This window comes from Gorilla gorilla, chromosome 15 (assembly GCF_029281585.2).
Source record: "Gorilla gorilla gorilla isolate KB3781 chromosome 15, NHGRI_mGorGor1-v2.1_pri, whole genome shotgun sequence".
Taxonomy (NCBI): Eukaryota; Metazoa; Chordata; class Mammalia; order Primates; family Hominidae; genus Gorilla; species Gorilla gorilla.
The window spans coordinates 73,442,988-73,465,870 of record NC_073239.2 but is presented as its reverse complement, the minus strand read 5'-3'; the positions used below and the strand labels follow the sequence as shown (position 1 = coordinate 73,465,870).

The following is a 22,883-nucleotide window of genomic DNA, read 5'->3' as shown; positions in this document are numbered from 1 at the left end:
TTCTCAGCAGAGAGGCGCTGCCTCCTTTGGCTGTTTATCCTTTAATGCACACACAGAGGGTACATTCAGCCTCTTGCTATTTGATATTGCTGGCAGGAAGGTCCGAGTATTGGCCTAGAGAGAATAAAAGGCATGTTGTTTAAAAATGCAGAGGCTTAACCTGAAGCAGAACTGGTTTGGGGCTTACCACAGAAGTTATCTGGACATATCATTTGATTTCCAGGTTTTAAATGTAACTCTAAACAAGATCTGGCCACACAGCCTTCCACTGTGTGACACAGAGCGACTTTATCTGCCACCAAATGCCATTCAGGCTTAATGCTGTAGAAGTGAATTGTATAAATTGGGGCATTCTTTGAGGCCCTAAAGCATTAGTGCCTCTCAGAGGAGGAAAGATGAAGCCTGCTACCTCCTCCCCGTCACTCAGGGAAGAAACCTGTTAGGTTGTTCCTCTCTGTTTGGGTTCATTTTGGTTTTCCTTTTTTAGAAACACTTAAGGCTTGCTTTAGCGAGCCGAGCCTTATCCACAGGCCACATGGGCAGCTGCAGATACCGCTGGATTTGAGGAGTCATTGGGAAGATTCCTTGACCTGGAAAGCCTCTCCTTCCTGCTGCAAATGCAAGGACATCCTCGCAAAGTGGGAGACAGCGTGTCTTACATCTCATTTCGCAATAAGGCTCACAGTGCAAATACATAACAGGAAATGAAGTGATTTGGGCTTTGCTGGAGGTGGTGTCAAGCAGGATTTGAACCAACGATCAGTAGACCTTGAAGGGAAAAGGACAGTGGAAAAGGGCATTTGAAGAGAATGGGGAGATAGATCCCAAGGTCGGAGTGCCTTGGTCTAGATCAGCCCACATTGGTGAACCGACCTGTCCTCTCCCCTTCACACATCACTTCACATATGGAGTTTGTCCCAGCCTTGAATTGAAAGTGGACGTTTTAAAAAATGCATCTTTCCTCTAAAGAGTATGTACTACGCAGTGTTTCTCTCTGAACCCCCTTCAGTCAGACCCTCTTATTCCTGTTGCTCCTTCAGAACTGCCTTTGTCAAGGTCATCATGACCTTCTTGTTGCCAAATCCAGTGGTCAACTCCAGGTGCTCCTGTTATTTGCCTGACATGAACATCTGATCCCAAACATTTGATCTTTCTTTCCTTCTTGAAACGCTTCCTGTACTGCTACCAGGAGGCCGCACTCTTCTCATTTTCCTACTACCTCCTGACCACTCCTTAGTCTATTTTTCTTTTTTTCTTTTTGAGACAGAGTCTCGCTCTATCACCCAGGCTGGAGTGCAGTGGCTTGATCTGAGCTCACTGCAAGCTCCGCTTCCTGGGTTCACACCATTCTCCTGCCTCAGACTCCCGAGTAGCTGAGACTACAGGCGCCCGCCACCTCGCCCAGCTAATTTTTTGTATTTTTAGTAGAGACAGGGTTTCACCGTGTTAGCCAGGATGGTCTCAATCTCCTGACCTCATGATCCGCCTGCCTCGGCCTCCCAAAGTGCTGGGATTACAGGCGTGAGCCACCACGCCTGGCCTTTCCTTAGTCTACTTTTAACCACCTCATGTACAGTATATTATTTGCTTTTCATCCCTTTCTCCACAATGATAACGCAACCCTATAAACGTGGGGAGTTCTGTGTCTTGCTCATGCAATCATCATACATGGTAAGCACTTATTAAATATTCATGCAATGTTGGAGGAATAAAATAGTTTAGAACACTCAGTTTAAAGCAAGGTTGGAATGTTCCTTTTTACAAGGTATGTGAAATTAATACAGTGGAATTATATCTTGCATAGAGATTAGACTCTAAAGTTAGCTTTTAAGGAGTAATTCTCATACAGTCAAAAGTGAGGCTTAAAAATCTCTTGAAAGGGGCCTTGCTGAATTCCGATTTACCAATTTCTGAATAAGGCCAACCTAGGCAATCTCTCCTCCAGAATTGGAATACGAATTGCTGTTTCTTCAGTTGAGTACCAGATGAAGTTGTTGGCTTGAATTAAGAACCATGATGTACAAAAATATCTACTTAAAACATCAGCCTCTCACACGTGGTGTGGCAGCACTCACACTCTGGCCATCACAGGAAAGTAGGTTCCCTGCTTCAGTCTCCTGGTCACACATACTCCAGGGCTTGTGTGCCACGAGTCGCGTGGTTACAGAAAATACCTGGCATTCTCAAACTCACATTTCTCTCTGAGCTCTTGGAGTGAATTCACCTGTGTTCAATTGCACATATAGACAACTCCACTGTGTGAAGATTTGCCAGTGTCTCTTAACTATGACTGGACACTAGAATCATCTATGGAATTGTAAAAAATATACAAGACCCCACTCCAGACTTACTCTATCAGAATCCCCAGGGATAAAGGCCAAGTCTCTATATGTTTATTTCTTAAAGTTTGATAACAGAGTTTGATGCATAGGGAGAATTGAGAGTCACTGCTGGGGTATTTGATTCTGTTTTCATTTGATTTTAATGATTTCTTGGTCCGTCTTATGTCAGAGGGCATTCTTCTTTTAGAAAACGTAGTTCAAATTATTGCTGTATATTACTATGGGGTCCAGGTAGTGTATTTCTAGGCAAAATTAGAAAATAAGCATCTCCTGCCTGTTAGGGTCCTTGTCCGTGATGTCGCCTCACTCCTACCCCATCAGTGCTTGAATACTGCCCATGGGCAGGGAGAGTCCCCTAAACCAAAGCATACTTCAGAAGTGTTCTCTTGGGCAAAACACTATGGATATTTCCTTCCCCTGCCTCTCCTCCAATTTCAACTTACCTTTTCCATCTCATTTAGCTAATCAGAAGTTAGTCTCATAAGCCAACCCCGCTATGGGCTAAATTGTGCCCCTCTGCAAGCTCACAGGTTGAAGCCCTAACTCACAGTACCTTAGAATGAGACTGGATCTGGAGGTAGGGTCTTCAAAGAGGTGATTAAGTTAAAATGAGGCCATTAGGGTGGGCCCTGTTCCAATATGTCTGGTGTCCTTATGAAAGGAAATTTGGACACGCAAAGAGACACCAGGAATGCACGTGCACAGAAAAAGACCTTGTGAGGTCACAGCAAGAAGGCAGCTACCTGCAAGCCAAGGAGAGAGACCACAGAAGAAACCAAACCAGCTAACACCTTGATCTTGGACTTCTAGCCTCCAGAACTGTCAGAAAATAAATTTCTGTCGTTTAAGCCACTCAGCCTGTTGCATTCTGTTATGGTATCCCTAGCAACCTAGTACACCTGTCAAGATATTAACTACTGATAAGTCAAGTCTTAAGTACAGACTGTTCGACTTATGATTTTTTGACTTCATAATGGTTTGAAAGCCAAATTCATTCAGTGGGAGCTCTAGGTTCCCATACAACACTTCTGCTTTTCACTTCAATATAGTATTTAATAAATTGCATAAGATGTTCAACACTTTATTATAAAATAGGCTTTGTGTTGGATGATTTTGTCCATCTGTGAGTTAAAGTAAATATTCCAAGCACTTTTAAGGTAGGCTGGGCTAAGCTAGGATGTTCAGTAATTTAAGTGTATTAAATGCATTTTCCACTTCTGATATTTTCAACTTAAGATGAGTTTGTTGGTACTTAACCCCATTGTAAGTTGAGCATCTGTATTTGTCTCTATAAATTATATTAAGAGGAAAAAATATCAGACAGAGACTTTGGCCTCAAAAAACTTGCCATGCATTGCCCCTGCAGGGGTACTTGCATTTTTATGGATCATTCTGGTTATTCTCCACTTGACTTTCTAGAACCTCCCTCCATCCTACTCTGTCCTGCTCAGTGCCCCCAGAGGCTGACTCCAGTGGACTGAATCACCTGGGTTCTCTTGTCCTCTAACTTCGAGTTTGGTTTGGCCAGTGAAAAGCACTAACAAGAAATTGGAGGCAGATGAGAGAATTAGGTTATTTATTTCAGCCCCTCTCCAAGAAGGGCCAGGTTTTCTCAAGGGTTGGGTTCCTCCCTGGCTACAGCTTTCTCTAGGTTCTGTTATTTCTATTCCCCCTCCTTGTCCTTCCAGGCCTATAGGAGGTCATGGCTTCCTGCTACTCCTAGCCCTCAGGTACTCTCTCCTCTTGTTGATTTTCTTAATCCTGCACACACCTCTATAAATAATCTCTTATTTAAGCTCCTTCTGATTATACCTCTTTGAGCGTGCTGTGCTTCTTTTGTTAGAACACTGACTGATAGGTAGAGGAGTATGTGAGAAAAACCAGCACTTTGGTGTCAGACAGCCCTGAATGTAAACACCAAACTCATCTGTGAACGGTTATGTAACTCTGAGCAAGTCCTTTTATTTCTCTGATCCTCAGTTTCCCCATTTATGTAATGGAATAATACCACCTTTCTCACAGGGCTGCTGTGAAAATTTAAGTAAGATAATACATACTGCCTAGCAAATATCAGGTGCTCAAAAATGGTATTACAGAAGTAGTTGTAGCAAAATCATGTGCTGCATAAGAACATTTCGGTCAGTGGTACATTACATATATAGTGTTGGTCCCAGACAATTATAATGGAGTTGTCCTAATGGGTGTGACATTTTATGTCATTTATACTATAGTTTTACTGTATCTTTTCTATGTTTAGATACACAAATACTTACCATTGTATTGCAATTGCCTACAGTATTCAGCACAGTAACATGCTGTACAGGTTTGGAGCCTAGGGACAATAGGCATACCACATAGCCTAGGTGTGTAGGAGGCTATACCATATAGTTGGTGTAAGTACTCTCTATGATGTTCGCACAATAGTGAAATGACCTAACAGCACTTTTCTCCAAGTGCACCCCCGTTGTTAAGGGATACGTGACTGTAATTTCATAAGACACTCAGAAATATGAAGCTTAAGCCCAAAGGAATGACTTTCTCTTGAGAAGGTTTCAAGTGCCATAGTAATTTCAAAGAGGAAATTGAGGCCCTGGCAGGTCCACTGTGGTGGGCAGAATTCTAACATGGCCCCCAAGTTTCCCAGCCCCAGGTATGCGCGCACACACACACACACACACACACACACACACACTTTCTCTCAGGTATTCTATCAGACACTCATACAGGTAGTATTATTTATTTATATATTTATTTATTTTTGAGATGGAGCCTCATGGTTCTCACTCTATTGCCCAGGCCAGAGTGCAGTGGCACAATCTCGGCTCACTGCAACCTCCACCTCTCAGGTTCAAGAGATTCTCCTGCCTCACTCTCTCAAGTAGCTGGGATTGCAGGCATTCACCACCACACCCTTCTAAGTTTTGTATTTTTAGTAGAGATGGGGTTTTGCCATGTTGGCCAGGCTGGTCTCGAACCCCTGACCTCAGGTGATCTGCCCACCTTGGCCTCCCAAAGTGCTAGAATTACAGGTGTGAGCCACCACACCTAGCCTAATATAGATATTATGTTAAAGGGATTTTGTAGATATAATTAAGGTTCCATATCACATGACCTAAAGAGAGGGGATTATCCAGGTGGGCCTTAACGAATCACCTGAGCCCTTTAAAAGCAGAGCATTTTCTCTGGTAGATCACAGAAGAGAAATACAGAATTGTGTTCCAGCTGTCCTGGAAGACAGAAAATATCCATGGTGTGAACAACCTGTGGTGGGGCCACATGGCAAGGAACTGTGGGCAGCCTCTAGTTGTTGAGAGTGGTCCCCAGCCATCAGCTAGCAGGAAAATGGAGACTTCAGTTCTGCAACTGCAAGGAGATGAATTCTTCCAACAATCAGTGAGCTTGGAGGGGACTCCAAGCCCCGGATAAGAGCTGCAGCCTTAGCTGACACTAAGATTTCTGCCCAGTGGACCCTGACCTGCAGAAACTATGAGATGACAAATTTGTTATGTTGTAAACCACTAAGTTTGTGGTAATTCATTTTTCAGTAATAGAAAACTAATTCATTTCCCAACCACCATGCCAGCAAGTTTCTATTCTGACTATAAAGAAGATGCATTCTGGCCCCAACTCAGTCACAGAATTGCTCCATTCCCCAGTTTTACCATCAGTAATTGACACATCCCCGCCTCTGCCTACATTTCCTGCTCACTTATCTTGAATGTTCACCCTCCAGGAACAAAGTTTCAAACAACGTTAAATAATAACAACCACACATCAAGCTTCTGCCTGTGCTGGGAAACAAAATAGTCTGCACAGCTATTGGCCAAAGGGATAAACAAGTGAAGAGAAACAACACAGAAGGATAGTTTCTGATTGCAAGTGAAATTTTTAGTAGGCTTGCTTAATTTCAATAGTGACAATGGAGGACTTTGGAAAGTTTCACAGTTCAAGATTAGGAAAAGGAAGTCTTACCAGAAGGCACGTAAGTTCTTACCTGTGCTACCAGTGCCTGGAAAGCCACTACACTCTCAGCTTAAAGACACAGGTAGCACAAGGCCACAGTGCAAACACCTAAAATCTTAAAGAAACAATTGAAGAAGATGAAGTATGTAGGCAAACATTGTTTATGTGATAGAGGTGTGCCTTAAATAAAATGGAATTTGAATAACCATTTTGGTACAACAGCAAGCATTAGCACTAAGAATCCAGTTTACTCTAAAAATCTGTATCTATCAGGGATCATAAGTTATAAGGAAAGAATCTTATTTTGGTGGCACTTATAAGGGGCTTGAAAACATGTTTCGGATGGGTTTTCATGATTTGGATAGATTTTTAAAAACTTTTTCTTATGAACATTTAAGGGAATCTAAATTCCTTTCTGAATCTTCATTGTTCCTCTCTTGTTCTGTGGAATACTGTGGAAATTGAGCTTTTCAATACAGTGCTAAGGTCTTTGTTCCATCATGGGGCTAATTATTACCATAGGTCATTATAAGATAAGAAGCCACAAATACATGAGGAATAGCAAGGATCTAAGCAACTAATATAATGCACATGCTTGGATGGGGATATATTCTTGCAAAGATATCTTTACATTCCAGTAATTAAGTATGTCACATTAATTGCATGGCCCTTTCACAAAACCATACAAAACAAACAAACCAAAAAAAAAAACAAACCCAAAAAACAACCAAGAACTTTTCCTCTTAATATCAGACTAAAACTGATTGCATAATTACATTACCTGGATAATTAAATACAAATTTAGTGGCCTCAGAACTGTATGATATTGTGGTTTCATTTTCTAATAGAATTATCCTGCCTTTGGCATAGAATTCTTGCTAAGCAATGGAGATCTAATTACTTAGTGACATGACATTAATTCCTCAGGGACCTTTCTTTGGAATAAAGGCTTAGATTAAAAATGATGCACAGAGCTTCTTTCTCATTTCATTACTGGGATCCAAATCATAGGAATTAGAGATGTGAGAGATCTATTAGGCTTTCTTCTCTCTTATCTAGCAGGCAGGGGAAGAGCGTTCATCAGACATTGTTCTTCTGGGCTTGGTTAGGTCCAATTTAGATAGCAAAGAACCATTTATTGATGTGATGTATTGCTGGGATGAGTCCCTCCACCAGCCCCTGAAAGACATGTCCTTACTCTTACCTCACAGATCTTATGTAATGAGATCTGAGGACACACTTGTTTGTCAAGATCCAGGGTGTTAATATGGCAGTGTTCCCAACAGAATGATAATTTATTAATATCAAAAATGATTTAAGGCAGAACTAAAACAGGAATATCATCATATAAGGGGTACTTTCAAATAACTCTATAGGATTTGAAGACCATCATGATTTGGTTTGATAAACAGACCTGGAAGCTCTTGCAGGTCAGAGCCCAAATCTTTTCATAGTTGTTGAAACTTACACTAGCTCCAACTCTCTTTGTGAAAGTGTTTTGATGAGGGCATGCAAAGAAACATCTTCCATCGCCTCTACTAGAGGCAATGACCATGGAGAGTATATGTTTTTCACATTTGTAGTATGTGTCAGGTTATGGTGATAGCTCTTGTGTCTGTGACCATCTGGAGGTCAGCTAGGAAGCTTTGCTGACCTTGGTTAGGCTTGCTCACACATCTGGGGGTTAGGCTAGCTGCAGGCTGATCCAGGCTGGTGGGACTGGGGTGACTCAGCTCTGGTCCTATGGAAGGCTAGCCTCAGCACATCCCCATGTCGATGGCAGGAGTGCAAGGGAGAGCAAAGGCAATGCACAATTCCTCTTGAACCTCTGCTTGCATTCTCTCTACTAACATTGCATTAGCCAAAGCAAGTTATGGCATAGGGTGTTAACATACAGACTAACCTTCCCATGGTAGGAGAGCAAAGCTACATGACAAAGGACATGGATACAGGGAGGGATAAAAAGTTGGAGGGATAAAAAGTTGCAGACATGATTGCTATTTATTGCACAGCCTAACCAGCAACTTGAGATTTCCCTTTTGTTTTATCTGGAAAACATCCTTTATTTATTGTTAAGTGTCTGGAGGATGACCTTAGATCATAGAGTAGGCTTATAAATGAGCCATTAAATGAGATATGTAGAAAAATTATGTAGTATCTTTATTATCTCTGAGTTCTCTAGTTAATTATTGAAATTGGTAGTTAGAAAGACCAATCTTGGTCTGGGTGCGGTGGCTCACGCCTGTAATCCCAGCACTTTGGGAGGCCGAGGCGGGCAGATCACCTGAGGTCAGGATTTCGAGACCAGCCTGACCAACATGGCGGAACCTCCTCTCTACTAAAAAATACAAAAAAAGTAGCCGGGTGTGGTGGTGCATACCTGTAATCCCAGCTACTCAGGAGCCTGAGGCAGGGGAATCACTTGAACTCGGGAGGTGGAGGCTACAGTGAGCCGAGATTGTGCCATTGCATTCCAGCCTGGGCCATGGAATGAGACTCCATCTGAAAAAGAAAGAAAGAAAGAAAGAAAGACCAATCCTGGATATAACTTACTTTACATCTTACTTTTCTATCGTTATTAATCGGTAGCATTATTCCTTAGGAATAGCTGTCATAGTCCACTCAGGCTGCTAGAGGTGAAATTTGCTGGAGCTTTTTTCTCAGGCTCTGAATGCCTCTATAGATGTGGGAGCCCACTTTACATTTATGTTTCTCTAAGCACCTTTATTATCTCTGGTGGGTGTGTATTTGCACAGATGGTTGACAGTCACTCTGATTTTTTGTAGAGCGTCTTTACAGCTTCTTTCATAGAGAATCATTTTAGTTCTGGAACTACAAGGTTGATCAATTACTCTAGCCTGTTATTCCATTAAATATTACAAGTAGTTAAAATACCAAATATGCACAGATTTCTTTTCACTAAAACATGTTGAAACTACAAGTTTGGGTCTCCTCACACCCTTGTATATTTAATTCAGTCGTCCCCAAGTTGAAAGACTTGAATCATCTCAAGCCATGTTAAGGACTGGGATTGCTTAATGAACAGAAGTTATGGGCAGGCCAGTGACTGGATCTTTGTCAATAATCCTGATAGAATGTGCTGTTCCTGCTTTATAGTAATTATATTTAAACATCCCCCAAAACACGTGGTCTCAGATAGTCCATTACCTGGGTTCAAGTTATATTATGACCTAAATCTTCTGTAATCACAGTCTGAACACCCTCATCTCCACTCAGGAAAATCACTAGACTAGAATGTGGGAGGGGCAGCTGGCACCATATTCATGTTGTAAACGATAATTCAATTTCAATAAAACATTATGTCAACATTAATTTAATGTTGTTAATTTGAATTTTATTGGTTTTGCAATTTGTTTGTAATTAGTCCATTTACTTTGGTTTTGTAATTGAATAAGAACTGCAACATAAGGAGTACATAACTAGTTTTATGTTCATACATGTTGAAGTAATATTATTATAAATGTAATTGAAGTCAACATCTGGGGAGCAGTGGGAGTTTTTTTTTTTTAAAGGGGTTTGTATAGAACTAGAGTTTGAGAAACTGTGATGACACATTCATATACCAGTCCTATTTCCATTTCCTGCCCAGAGAACTTAAGTATTTTAAAGGTAATTTGAGTACAATAATTAATAAATGCACAGATGTATGTATTTATATTCATGTAAAATATATATGTAGGTATATATACATATGCAGGAGAGCTGAAAAATGCTTTGAACTCCTCAGAGATACATTATGTTTACATATGCATTATCATAATAAAAGTTATTACGTTGTATCAAAGTATATATACATTGTATCACAGTATTAACAATAAAACCCAATGTGGCTAATCCTGACCCAGGACCATAAGTCTATGCAGTAAGCTATACTAATGGAGTGGAGTTATTTTTCACTCATTAGAATAACTTGCTTTTTGTTTGCATTTCTCTCTTTCAGATTTTCAAACCAAATGCAAGTACCAGGATGAAGCGTGCAGTCTGTCTGCTCTGAGGGAGGGAACTAAACAGCATTCCCTGTTTCCCCTGAGTATTGTCACTGCTCTACATCTGAGTGATGGGAACCTGGGAGGTGCTCAAACGAGTGTCATTTGATGGGGAGATGCCTGGTGCCAAGTCTTGAAAAACAAACAAGAAAAAATCTTCTCGATCTGATCCTCTTAACCTGAAGTTCTTACCCTGGAGAGGACTCTGGGAGCTGGGGTGTGGAGGGTGGAGGGGGTGGGGGAGAGGAGAAGGAGAAAAAGGCCTCTCCGTGTAAGAGGAGAGCAAATTGAAAGTCACCGAGGGGTGTGCCTCAAGGCAGTTTGTAAATCCACTTCCTTTGTCATAACAAGAACAAATCCCACCTTTGAAGTTTTTCCTTCTTGTTACAAGGGGAATGTCTTTTGTTTAATCCATTTTAGCCCTTAATACCTGACCTGGATCAATCCTGTTGGTTAGATTACACAGCATTCATGCTGATTTTAAACTGGCCTGGGGGTGGGGGGTGGGACAGGTTCTGTCTCATTGGTGTGAGAATCTCAGGAATAATCAACATGTATACCTAGTCCATTTTTATGTTGAATAACAAACTGTCCTTTTATATTTAAATGCATAATTATAATGAGCATTATTAAACAGATTTTTGTGTGTTCTATTAGTGGTGTATTTTGAATGGTCTCTCAAAAACTAATTCTTTTTCATTTATTCACAGTAGGGTAAGAGACTGATTTTCATCATGTGGTGGATCATGTCTTCAATTAAAAATCGAGAACCACTTTTTCTCTGAGGCCCCACATCAAATGTGAGTGTAAGTACAAATTTTTCCAGCAGTAGGAGACACTTAACTTCTCAACCCCAAGCCTCTTTTCACAGGGATCTGATCATTGGATAAGAAAGAGAAAACAAGGAAAAACAAAAACAAAACAACAACAAAAAAACCCAAAAACTTGTTTCTAAAACTCAACTGCATTCCTCAATCTCTGAAAGAGTTTTCAGTTCCATTTCTTACAAGAATTGTCAAAGCGGGTGACGAGCAAAGGTGAGGATTCCTCTGCATAAACCTCAAAAGGACCATTTGTTAATCAGGTATCTTTCTAGGCAAGTGGCTATTAACTGATTCTTAAAAATATTCACTGTTTCTCAAATCCCTTCATCTTGCCTGAGTGCTAAGAAACCTTCCCAGAAAACCGAATGGATGGCTAAGCAGGGAGGAGGAGAGATGGAGCAGGCTGTAATTATCAGCAGGACTTTCCACTTACCTTTTGTCCCAAAGGAACACAAACTTCATGACTTCTCCTCACCAGCCAGTTGTGTCTTTGAAAAAGCTATCCACATAGGAATGACCATAAAATGCCCCAGTGAGTAGGGCAGGAAATGTACATTTGATACTTGTGTAAAAAAGAAAATAATGTGCCATCAGCCAAACTGCAAGACAGGTTGGCTGCTGGCTTCTTCGTTTTGGCTTGTGTTTGCTCTACAAGGCTCCCCAAGCTTTGCAAGGGCAGGAGCCATGATTATTCATCTCTCCAGCGACAAATCACATCACAGAGCTTGGGGCTTTGTAAAGTCTCAAAATAGGTTTATGATGATGAATTGACATTGAGAGTACATTGGGTGCTCCTCCCAGTAAAGGTGAAACTATCTTAGCTTTGTCATCAATAATCACATCAAGTAAAGGATGTAGAACATGCCACTTTTCCTCTTTAACAATCAGGAGAGAGAAGTATTATTTAAGTTATGGTATTTGAGAATTGAAATTACTTATTGATGTTGTCAGAGGCATTTGAAACAGAGTGACTCCATCTTGAATAGGGGTTGGGTAAAATAAGGCTGAGACCTACCGGGCTGCATTCCCAGGAGGTTAAGGCATTCTTAGTCATAGGATGAGATAGGAGGTCAGCACAAAGTACAGGTCACAAAGACCTTGCTGATAAAAGGATGTGGTAAAGAAGCTGGCCAAAACCACCAAAACCAAATGGGGATGAAAGTGATCCCTGGTCATCCTCACTGCTCATTATACACAAATTATAATACATTAGCATGCTAAAAGTCACTCCACCAGCTCTACGACAGTTTACAAATGCCATGACATCTGGAAGTTACCCTATATGGTTTTAAAGGAGGAGGAACACTTAGTTCCAGGAATCATCCACCTCTTTCCCGAAAAACTCATGAATAATCCACCCCTTGTTTAGCATATAATCAAGACATTACCATAAAAATAGCTAACCAGGCCTGGCGCTGTGGCTCATGCCTGTAATCCTAGCATTTTGGGAGGCTGAGGTGGGTGAATTACTTGAGGCCAGGAGTTTGAGACCAGCCTGGCTAAAATGGCGAAACTCCGTCTCTACTAAAAATACAAAAATTTAGTTGGGCATGGTGGTACACGCCTGTAATCCCAGCCACTCAGGAGGCTGAGGCAAGAGAATGGCTTGAACCCCACAGGCAGAGGTTGCTGTGAGCCAAGATCATGCCACTGCACTCCAGCCTGGGCGACAGAGCAAGACTCCGTCTCAAAAAAAAAAAAAAAAAAAAGCCAACCAGCATCCCTGAGGGGAGCAGCCATTCTTTTATTCCTTTATTTTCTTAATAAACTTGCTTTCACTTTACAATATAGACTCACCCGGAATTCATTCTTGCACCAAGAACCCTCTCTTGAAGTTTGGATTGGGACCCCTTTTGGGTAGCAATGTTATATTAATTCATTTATTCCCATGATGCTTTTTCATCTCTGTCTTTCACACTGGCAGTTGGAACATAATATTGCTGGCAGCAGATAGGAAATACATGAAGTGATCCTGAGAGATGATGGAGTTCAGGACACACTACCCCAAAATATGGCACTCTGACATTTGAGAAAACAGCAAAAGCAGGAAGGCTTCTCTGACCTTCTCCTGTCCTTCTCCCTTGAGGCAGAAACATGCCATAAAATAATTCTCTGATTTTCCTGTAAAGTAGGAATAAGACCCTCATTCCAGAGGTCCTCCCTATACCTGGAAGAAAGGATTGGAAATACAGAGACACAGAGATGAGTCTGAAACCACAGGCATTGCCATGTTCCCCCAGTTAATGTGACCATCAGACCACATCTTTTGTCCTCCAATCAAACTTCTACATGTTCTTAAATATACAGTTTCCCCTGTTTCTTTGGGTCTTCATTTCTGAAGCTCTTACATTCCTGAGTCATGGAAAACTGATGACAAATAAATGTGTTATGCTTTTCTTTTGTTAATCTGTCTTTTGTTATAAGGGTCTCAACCACAAACCTTGTGATGGGTAAGGAAAAGATACTACTTTTTTTTTTTTGAGGTGGAGTCTCGTTCTGTCACCCAGGCTGGAGTGCAGTGGCGCAATCTCAGCTCACTGCAGCCTCCGCCTCCCGGGTTCAAGAGATTCTCCCACCTCAGTCTCCCGAGTAGCTGCGAGTACAGGCACATGCCACCACGCCTGGCTAATTTTTGTATTTTTAGTAGAAACTGGGTTTCACCATGTTGGCCAGGCTTGTCTCAAACTCTTGACCTCAGATGATCTGCCCGCCTCGGCCTCCCAAAGTGCTGGGATTACAGGCATGAGCCAGTGCCCCGCCTCCAAGATAATTCATTTTTATCCCCTACAGAGACAAAGCAGAACATCTTAGCCCACTCTTTTAATCATATGAATTAGATTTCAAAGTTGCCAATTTATCTTAATATAAAAATAAATGCAGGTACAGAAATTGATAAGCTGATTCTAAAATTCATAGGAAAAGCAAAGGACCCAGAAAAGCCAAAACTTTCTAGAAAAAGAACAAAGGGGACTCACACCTTCCCGAGTTCGAAACTTGCTACAAAGTTGCAGTAATTAAGACTGTGTGGTGCTGGCATAAGGCTGAGCAGATTGTGATGGTCAGTTCTATGTGTCAGCTTGGCTAGGAAATAGTCTCCTGTTACTCAATCAAACACTAATCTAGGTATTGCCGTGAAGGTATTTTGTAAACGTGACAAAATCTATAATCAGTTTACTCTAAGTAAGGAAGATTATCCTAGATAATCTGGGTGGGCCTGAATCAATCAGTTGAAAGGACTTACGAACAGAACTGAGGCTTCCCTGGAGAAGAAGAAATTCCGCTTGTGGACTGAAGCTTCAGCTTGTGCCTGAGAGTTTCAGCCTGCTCTTCTTGACAATTTTAGGCTTGTCACAATTGTATAAGCCAATTCCTTGCAATAAACCTTGTTCTCTTTCTTCCTTCCTGTATATATGTATGTGTACGTGTGTGTGTGTGTGCATGTGTGTGTGTGTAAGTAATTGATTCTCTTTCCCTGACTAATATGGAGTCAACAGAATAGAACTGAGAGTAGAGTCCAAGAACAAATTCTTACATTCTTACATTTATGGTCAGTTGATTTTTGACAAGGGTGCTAAAATAATTCAATGAAGAAAGAAAGAATAGTCTTTCCAACAAATAATGCTAGGACAACTGGACATCCACATGCAAAATAATGAAGTTGTACCCCTACTTCATGCCAAATACAAAAATTATTAATATGTCAAAATGGATCAAAGACCTAAATGTAAAAGCTAAAACCATTAAAGTCTTAGGAAAAACAGGTGTAAATGTTTGTGACTTGAAATTAGGCAATGGTTTCTTAGATATGACCTGGAAAGTACAAGCAACAGAAGAAAAAAATAGATAATTGGATTTCATCAAAGTTAAATTTTCAAAATTTTAATCTTCAAGAAATCATCAAGAAAGTGAAAAGCACAACCCACAAAATGGGAGAAAATATTTTCAAATTATATATTAATAAATGTAGTAGACTTTTATTAGGTCTACTACCAGAATATATAAAGAATGATTACAACTCAACAATAAAAGGACAAATAACCCAATTTAAAAATGGGCAAAAGATTTGAATAGACATTTCTCCAAAAAAGATATTCAAGTTTTGGAGAAATGTCTATTCAAATATTTGTCAATTTTTAATCATTCTATATACATTTGGGTAGTAGACCTTGTTAATATACAATTTGCAAATACTCAAAATTTTTAGTCATTAGAGAAATGCAAATCAAAACCTCACTAAAATACCAGTTAATATCTACTAGGATGGCTAAAATCAAAAGTCAGACAATAGTAAGTTTTGATAAGGATGTGGAGAAATGGAACCCTCATACATTGCTGGTGAAAATATAAAATATAGCCATCACTTTGAAAACAGTCTGGTAGTTCCTCAAAAGGTTGACTAATTCTGCTACAAGGTATATATCCAAGAAGAATGAAAACATATGTCCTCACGAAAACTTACACACAAATTTGCATAGTAGCATTATTTATAATAGCCAAATAGTGGAAACAATATAAATATTTATCAATGGATGAATGGATAAACAAAATGTGGCATAGCCATATGATGGAGTACTATTCAGCCATAAAAAGGAATGAGGTAGTGATACATGCTGCAATATGGACAACCTTGAAATCACGCTAAGTGATAGAAGACAGACACAAAAGGCCACAAGTTGTATAATTCCATTTATACGAAATATCCAGGATAGGCAAATCCATAGAAACAGAAAGTAAATTAGTGGTTTTAGAACTTGAGGGGGAGAGAAGAATGGGGATTAATAGCTAATGGGTATGGGATTTCTTCTTGGAGTGATGAAAAACTTAACAGAATTAGATAGCAATAATGGTCACACAAGCCAGAATATATTAAAATCCACTAAAATGTATACTTTATAGGGTAAATTTTATAGTGTGTAAATTATATCCCAATAGAAGAATAAATAGGTGATAAGTTCGAAATCTTTCAAATACATTATAGAACACATATGACCTTACTATAAGTAGGTCTTCATGATTACAAGATTGACATGCAAAACACACAGTGTTCCCAAGCTGATATTCTGTGACGTTTCCTAGAGGCGAGGGATTTCATTATCACGAGGTTGTGGGATATGGAGCTGTCTACATATGTGCGTGATACGGAGTGAAGAAATTTCCCAACTTCATTTGTGTAACATGGTTCATTTTGGTTCTAGGGTAGTGAAATCACCTGCAAATAAGGAAACTTTGACCTGATAAAACCATATAATTAAAGATCCAAGACGCAGTCACTAATCATAATGCTTTTCTGAGCAGCTACCACGTGCCAAACACTTTACATGTGTTATGTCATTTCATATTCAACATACTCCTCTGAAGTTACTGTTATTGTCATATTTCACCAATGAGCAAACTGAAGTTTAATGAGGCTAGTTAACAGGCTAACTTGTGTTGCTCTTTAGTAGAATGTGATAATGGCAGAGTCAAATCTCCAAAGCTTAGGCTCTCCCGATGAAACACTGCCTTCCCAGAGATGGCCCATGAGGGAGGGTGATCTCACTTGTACATTTGGGGAGCTGGGGTAGGCAAACAAATGGAGCTGGGGTAAATAAGGGCCTGGCTATACAGGAAGCCAGCACTCACAGGTAGAAACGCCAGGCAGAAGCATCTTCACTTTGAGACAGGGCACCTCTTCCTTAAGAAGTGTGTTCTTTCACAATCCCCAAATAATGAAGTTTTCTCTGTGTGTGTTTTATCCAGAAATACTATTTCTTTTTTTTTTTTTTTTTTTTTCTTTTTTTTTCTTTTTTTATTGATCATTCTTGGGTGTTTCTCGCAGAGGGGGATTTGGTAGGGTTACAGGACAATAGTGGAGGGAAGGTCAGCAGATAAGCAAGTGAACAAAGTTCTCTGGTTTCCCTAGGCAGAGGACCCTGCGGCCTTCCACAGTGTTTGTGTCCCTGGGTACTTGAGATTAGGGAGTGGTGATGGCTCTTAACGAGCATGCTGCCTTCAAGCATCTGTTTAACAAAGCACATCTTGCACCGCCCTTAATCCATTCAACCCTGAGTGGATACAGCACATGTTTCAGAGAGCACAGGGTTGGGGGTAGGGTCACAGATCAACAGGATCCCAAGGCAGAAGAATTTTTTCTTAGTACAGAACAAAATGAAAAGTCTCCCATGTCTACCTCTTTCTACACAGACACGGCAACCATCCGATTTCTCAATCTTTTCCCCACCTTTCCCCCCTTTCCATTCCACAAAACCGCCATTGTCATCATGACCCGTTCTCAATGAGCTGTTGGGTACACCTCCAAGCCGGGGTGGTGGCCGGGCAGAGGGGCTCCTCACTTCCCAGTAGGGGCGGCCGGGCAGAGGTGCCCCTCACCTCCCGGACGGGGTGGCTGGCCAGGCAGGGGGCTGACCCCCCCCCACCTCCCTCCTGGTCGGGGCGGCTGGCCGGGCAGAGGGGCTCCTCACTTCCCAGTAGGGGCGGCCGGGCAGAGGCGCCCCTCACCTCCCGGATGGGGCGGCTGGTCAGGCGGGGGGCCGAACCCCCACCTCCCTCCCGGACAGGGCGGCAGGCTGGGCAGTGGGCTGACCCCCCCACCTCCCTCCCGGACGGGGCGGCTGGCCAGGCGGGGGGCTGACCCCCCACCTCCCTCCCGGACAGGGTGGCAGGCTGGGCGGTGGGCTGACCCCCCCCACCTCCCTCCCGGACGGGGCGGCTGGCCGGGCTGAGGGGCTCCTCACTTCCCAGTAGGGGCGGCCGGGCAGAGGTGCCCCTCACCCCCCAGACGGGGCGGCTGGCCAGGCGGGGGGTTGACACCCCCACCTCCCTTCCGGACGGGGTGGCTGGCCAGGCGGGGGGCTGACCCCCCCACCTCCCTCCCGGACAGAGCGGCTGGCCGGGCAGAGGGGCTCCTCACTTCCCAGTAGGGGCGGCCGGGCAGAGGCGCCCCTCACCTCTCGGACCGGGTGGCCGGCCAGGCGGGGGGCCGAACCCCCACCTCCCTCCCGGACAGGGCGGCAGGCTGGGCGGTGGGCTAACCCCCCCACCTCCCTTCCGGACGGGGCGGCTCGCCGGGCGGGGGGCTGGCCCCCCCACCTCCCTCCTGGACGGGTTGGCTGGCCGGGCGGGGGGCTGACCCCCCCACCTCCCTCCCGGACGGAGCGGCTGGCCGGGCAGAGGGGCTCCTCACTTCCCATTAGGGGTGGCCGGGCAGAGGCGCCCCTCACCTCCCGGACAGGGTGGCTGACCGGGCGGGGGGCTGATCCCTCCACCTCCCTCCCGGACGGGGTGGCTGGCCGGGTGGGGGGCTGACCCCCCCACCTCCCTCCCGGACGAGGTGGCTGCCGGGCGGAGACGCTCCTCACTTCCCAGACGGGGTGGCTGCTGGGCGGAGGGGCTCCTCACCTCTCAGACGGGGCGGTTGCCAGGCAGAGGGTCTCCTCACTTCTCAGACGGGGCGGCCGGGCAGAGACGCTCCTCACATCCCGGACTGGGCAGCAGGGCAGAGGTGCTCCTCACATCTCAGACCATGGGCGGCCGGGCAGAGAGGCTCCTCACTTCCCAGATGTGATGGCGGCTGGGAAGAGGCGCTCCTTGTTTCCTAGATGGGATGGCGGCCGGGCAGAGACGCTCCTCACTTTCCAGACTGGGCAGCCAGGCAGAGGGGCTCCTCACATCCCGGACGATGGGCGGCCAGGCGGAGACGCTCCTCACTTCCCAGACGGGGTGGCGGCCGGGCAGAGGCTGCAATCTCGGCACTTTGGGAGGCCAAGGCAGGCGGCTGGGAGGTGGTTGTAGCGGGCCAAGATCACGCCACTGCACTCCAGCCTGGGCACCATTGAGCACTGAGTTAACCAGACTCTGTCTGCAATCCCGGCACCTCGGGAGGCCGAGGCTGGCTGATCACTCGCGGTTAGGAGCTGGAGACCAGCCCAGCCAACACAGCGAAACCCCGTCTCCACCAAAAAAATACGAAAACCAGTCAGGCGGGGCGGTGCGCGCCTGCAATCGCAGGCACTCGGCAGGCTGAGGCAGGAGAATCAGGCAGGGAGGTTGCAGTGAGCCGAGATGGCAGCAGTACCGTCCAGCCCCGGCTCGGCATCAGAGGGAGACCGTGGAAAGAGGGGAGAGGGAGAGGGAGAGGGAGAGGGAGAGGGAGAGGGAGAGGGAGAGGGAGAGGGAGAGGGAGAGGGAGAGGGAGAGGGAGAGGGAGAGGGAGAGGGAGAGGGAGAGGGAGAGGGAGAGGGAGAGGGAGAGGGAGAGGGAGAGGGAGAGGGAGAGGGAGAGGGAGAGGGAGAGGGAGAGGGAGAGGGAGAGGGAGAGGGAGAGGGAGAGGGAGAGGGAGAGGGAGAGGGAGAGGGAGAGGGAGAGGGAGAGGGAGAGGGAGAGGGAGAGGGAGAGGGAGAGGGAGAGGGAGAGGGAGAGGGAGAGGGAGAGGGAGAGGGAGAGCCAGAAATACTATTTCTTAAGGAATTATAGCATGCAGCAAAACTCGCTGAGGTTCTCATTGATTCAGTTGGTGTTTATTAAGTGACTACTATGTGCCTGGCTCTGTGCCCAGTCTTGGGGACATAAACATGAATATGACATATATGAATAAGACTCCTCAAGGAGCCCAATCTAGTGGTGAGCAAAGATAAGAAAACAGACAGCTACAATTCAGTGTGATACATGCCAACCCAGTTTGTCATGAGGCCAGCGATGGGCCTGCTTAACACTGAGAGGTAGAGCCAGGAAAGGCTCATGAAGATGAGTTCAGTAGAAGCCAGAGGATGAGCAGAAATTCACTAGGAACATAGCCCGGCTATAAGGAGAAGTTAGTTCAGAAGAGAAAGGGAGAAAGGGAGGGGGAGAAAGGCATGCACAGCAAGGGGAACACCTGCAAACAGTGATGGAGCCCATTGTGTTTCCATCCCACACCACCTAAAGACCACACTTCACAGGCCAGCAAGTCTGGGATGGCAAGGGCTTGTGACAGACACCGTGAGTTGTCTACCCAATAACTCCCTTCCCTTCTTGTTAATGGAATCCTAATTTTGATTGTGATAACAAACAGCCCGCCCTTGGAGATGAACTGTGGCTGGTCATGTCAATCCTTTTGCTCTTAGACGACACTCATTTTCCTAGACTCCCTTAGAGCTGGGGGTGATCAGATGACCCAGTTCTGGTCCATGAAATGTAACGGGAAAAGTTTCTCCTTTCCTGAAAGAAGGGGCAGAATGGCTGGCACCACCTCTTTCCCATTCTTCTTGCCTCGACCTTAAATATGATACCTGAAATAATACCATGAAACAACAAAAACTAAAATCCAACTTACTGAGAATGAAGGACAGAAAAGACATATATAACCTATGTCCTTGATGCATGATAGAGCAGTTGTTATAACCAGAAAATCCTCTTGCATAGGACTTCTTGTCATACAATAATCTCCCATTTTCAAGGCGTCATTGCTGGACATGCTGTAAGTAGTGATCAGAAGCATTTGTACATGATAGAGAGAACTTCCAGCTAAAAACAGAGAAGTAGTCCTCTCCCTATTCCTTCTTTAAAATTCCTCTATCAACAGCTTTTCTCAGTTTGGTGCATAGGTTTCATTCTTGACTGACCAGCTCTGTGGGTGTCCTTCCTAATATCCATTCATTCCCAACTCTGGGGAGTTACAAAAAGAATGATGTCATTTTGCCCTGGCATATTCAGGATAATGCGGTGTCCATGGCAGCCATTATGTTGTATGAGGTCCCTGGAGCCACGACAGATAGTAAATGACTGTGGTGGAGATGGCACACGATCCTGGGGCCATGCACATGTCAGGCTGCAATTACCAGAAAGATTTCAGCTTTTGCTCCTGGCAGAGGACCTTGTTTATATTTGTTATTGGCACCATTGCTTCCATCACTGGGCCAAAAGCTTATTAGCCACTGGAAGTTGGCAGAGGTGCATGGACCAGAGCAGCTGACTGTGACATGAGGAACTGATATTCTTGCAGTCTTAACAGTGTCTCCACTGCAGCTTTCTACTGGCCAAATTTGTGAGGACCCACCTGTAACAAGGGGCAACTGGCTATCTTTAGTCATCAGCATCAAATCCATCTTCAGCCCGAAAGACAGAAATAATTTAATCCTAGACTTGGATAGATTTGGTGAGTTTTTTCTTTCATGCTCTATGTAAGAAAAACCCACAAAGAAAGCAGCCAAAAATGACTTTTACCCCTGAGTTGAGATCACCTAGATTTTATTCATCAGTGAAAGCTCCGAGAAACGACAAAGCCTTGTGAAAATACACACAGTTGTCCCTCAGTATCCACTGGGGATTAGTTCCAAGATCCCTGCAGATGCCAAAATTCAGGGATGCTCTAAGTCCCTTATATAAAATGGCACAGTATTTGCACATAACTTTTACATCATCTCTAGATTACTTGTAACACCTAATAAAATGTAAATGCTATGTAAATAGTTGTACTGTATTTTTATTTGTAGTATTTTTTATTGTTGTTTTGTTATTTTTAAATAACATTTTCAACCCATAGTTGGTTTGAATTTGCAGATGTGGAACCGGCAAATGGCGAGATGACTGTATACTTTCCTCTGTGAATAATAGGGACTTACTTAATGTAAGATCATCATCTTTAGGAAATCGTGGGCTCAGTAAGGGCAGAAGCAAGGTTTTTTATTTTAGCACCTCCCCACAGGACCTAATTTGATGCTCCCTCTTTGTAACTGCATCTTGTGCTGTTTTCCTCACTCTCTCACTCATCTCTCTTGCCTCTCTCATCTCCACCTCTTGCATTTTTTCTTCTCTGGGAGGCTCCATGTCCTTTTACATGGAGATTAATTTAGTTTACCTAGGCTTCTGCAATTCTGCATCTCTACCTATTACCCTGTAAGCACAGCAAAGGCTGGCTAACCAAGTAGTGCAAATAAGGTTTCTCCTTAAAAGATGAGGGAGGGAAAAGGTTATATTTGTACCTATATCCATATAATGCCCATAAATCATAATATCAACACATTCACTCTCCCACTTAAAAATCTTCTGTACTCTCTTTGCTTACCAAGTAAGCTCCCTTCCCTTCCCCTGATTTTCAAGGTCTTCTGTGACCAAGACCAATCTTCCTGAAAAAAAGGTTTCCCAATATTGGCACTATTGACATTTGGGGCTGGATAAGTTTTGTTGTGGCAAGCCATCCTGTGCATTGTAGGGTATTTAGCAGTATCCCTGGCTTCTACTCACCCGATGTCAATAACATACCCTCACCTAGTTATGACAACCAAAAATGTCTCCAGACATTGCCAAATGTCCCCTGGGTGGCAAAATCTCCCCTGATTGAGAACCACTGCTTTAAAGCCTTATCACCTGCTACTTCCCATACTAGGCCTGTACTCTATCTATATCGGACACACTCAGAGTGATCTTCCCTTCATACTTTTGCTTATTCTCTTTCTCTGGTTTGCGATGCCCTCCCTTTCACCACCCAACTCCATCCACCTAAAATCCTACTCAGTCTTTTATGGCCAGTCTTTACTCCATGAAATATTACCTAATTTCCTCTTAATCAAAGCTTTAAGCATTTGTCCTTTGAATTCTCAATAACGTTTTGTTGATGCCTCTCATAACTTTAATTCTGCATCATTTCCATTTGACTCCATGAGTATAGTAACTATTTTGTAGGTGTTCAACAAGTGAGTGTTTGCTAATGCACATACATATGTGAGTTTTTGTGGTTGAAAATTGGAACACGGGTGTAGGAGATAATGTTC

At 43.6% G+C, this 22,883-nt stretch overlaps 1 long non-coding RNA gene across 1 annotated transcript; it reads right to left on the bottom strand.

Moving 5' to 3' along the window:
* Positions 1-88: 88 nt before the first annotated feature.
* Positions 89-20,752, bottom strand: LOC129526744 (uncharacterized). The gene is made up of 3 exons (XR_008671483.2): positions 20,447-20,752; positions 8,686-8,807; positions 89-114 (listed from the first exon to the last, which is right to left on the bottom strand). It is a non-coding gene; the product is annotated as an uncharacterized lncRNA (long non-coding RNA).
* Between the last annotated feature and the right edge of the window lie 2,131 nt (positions 20,753-22,883).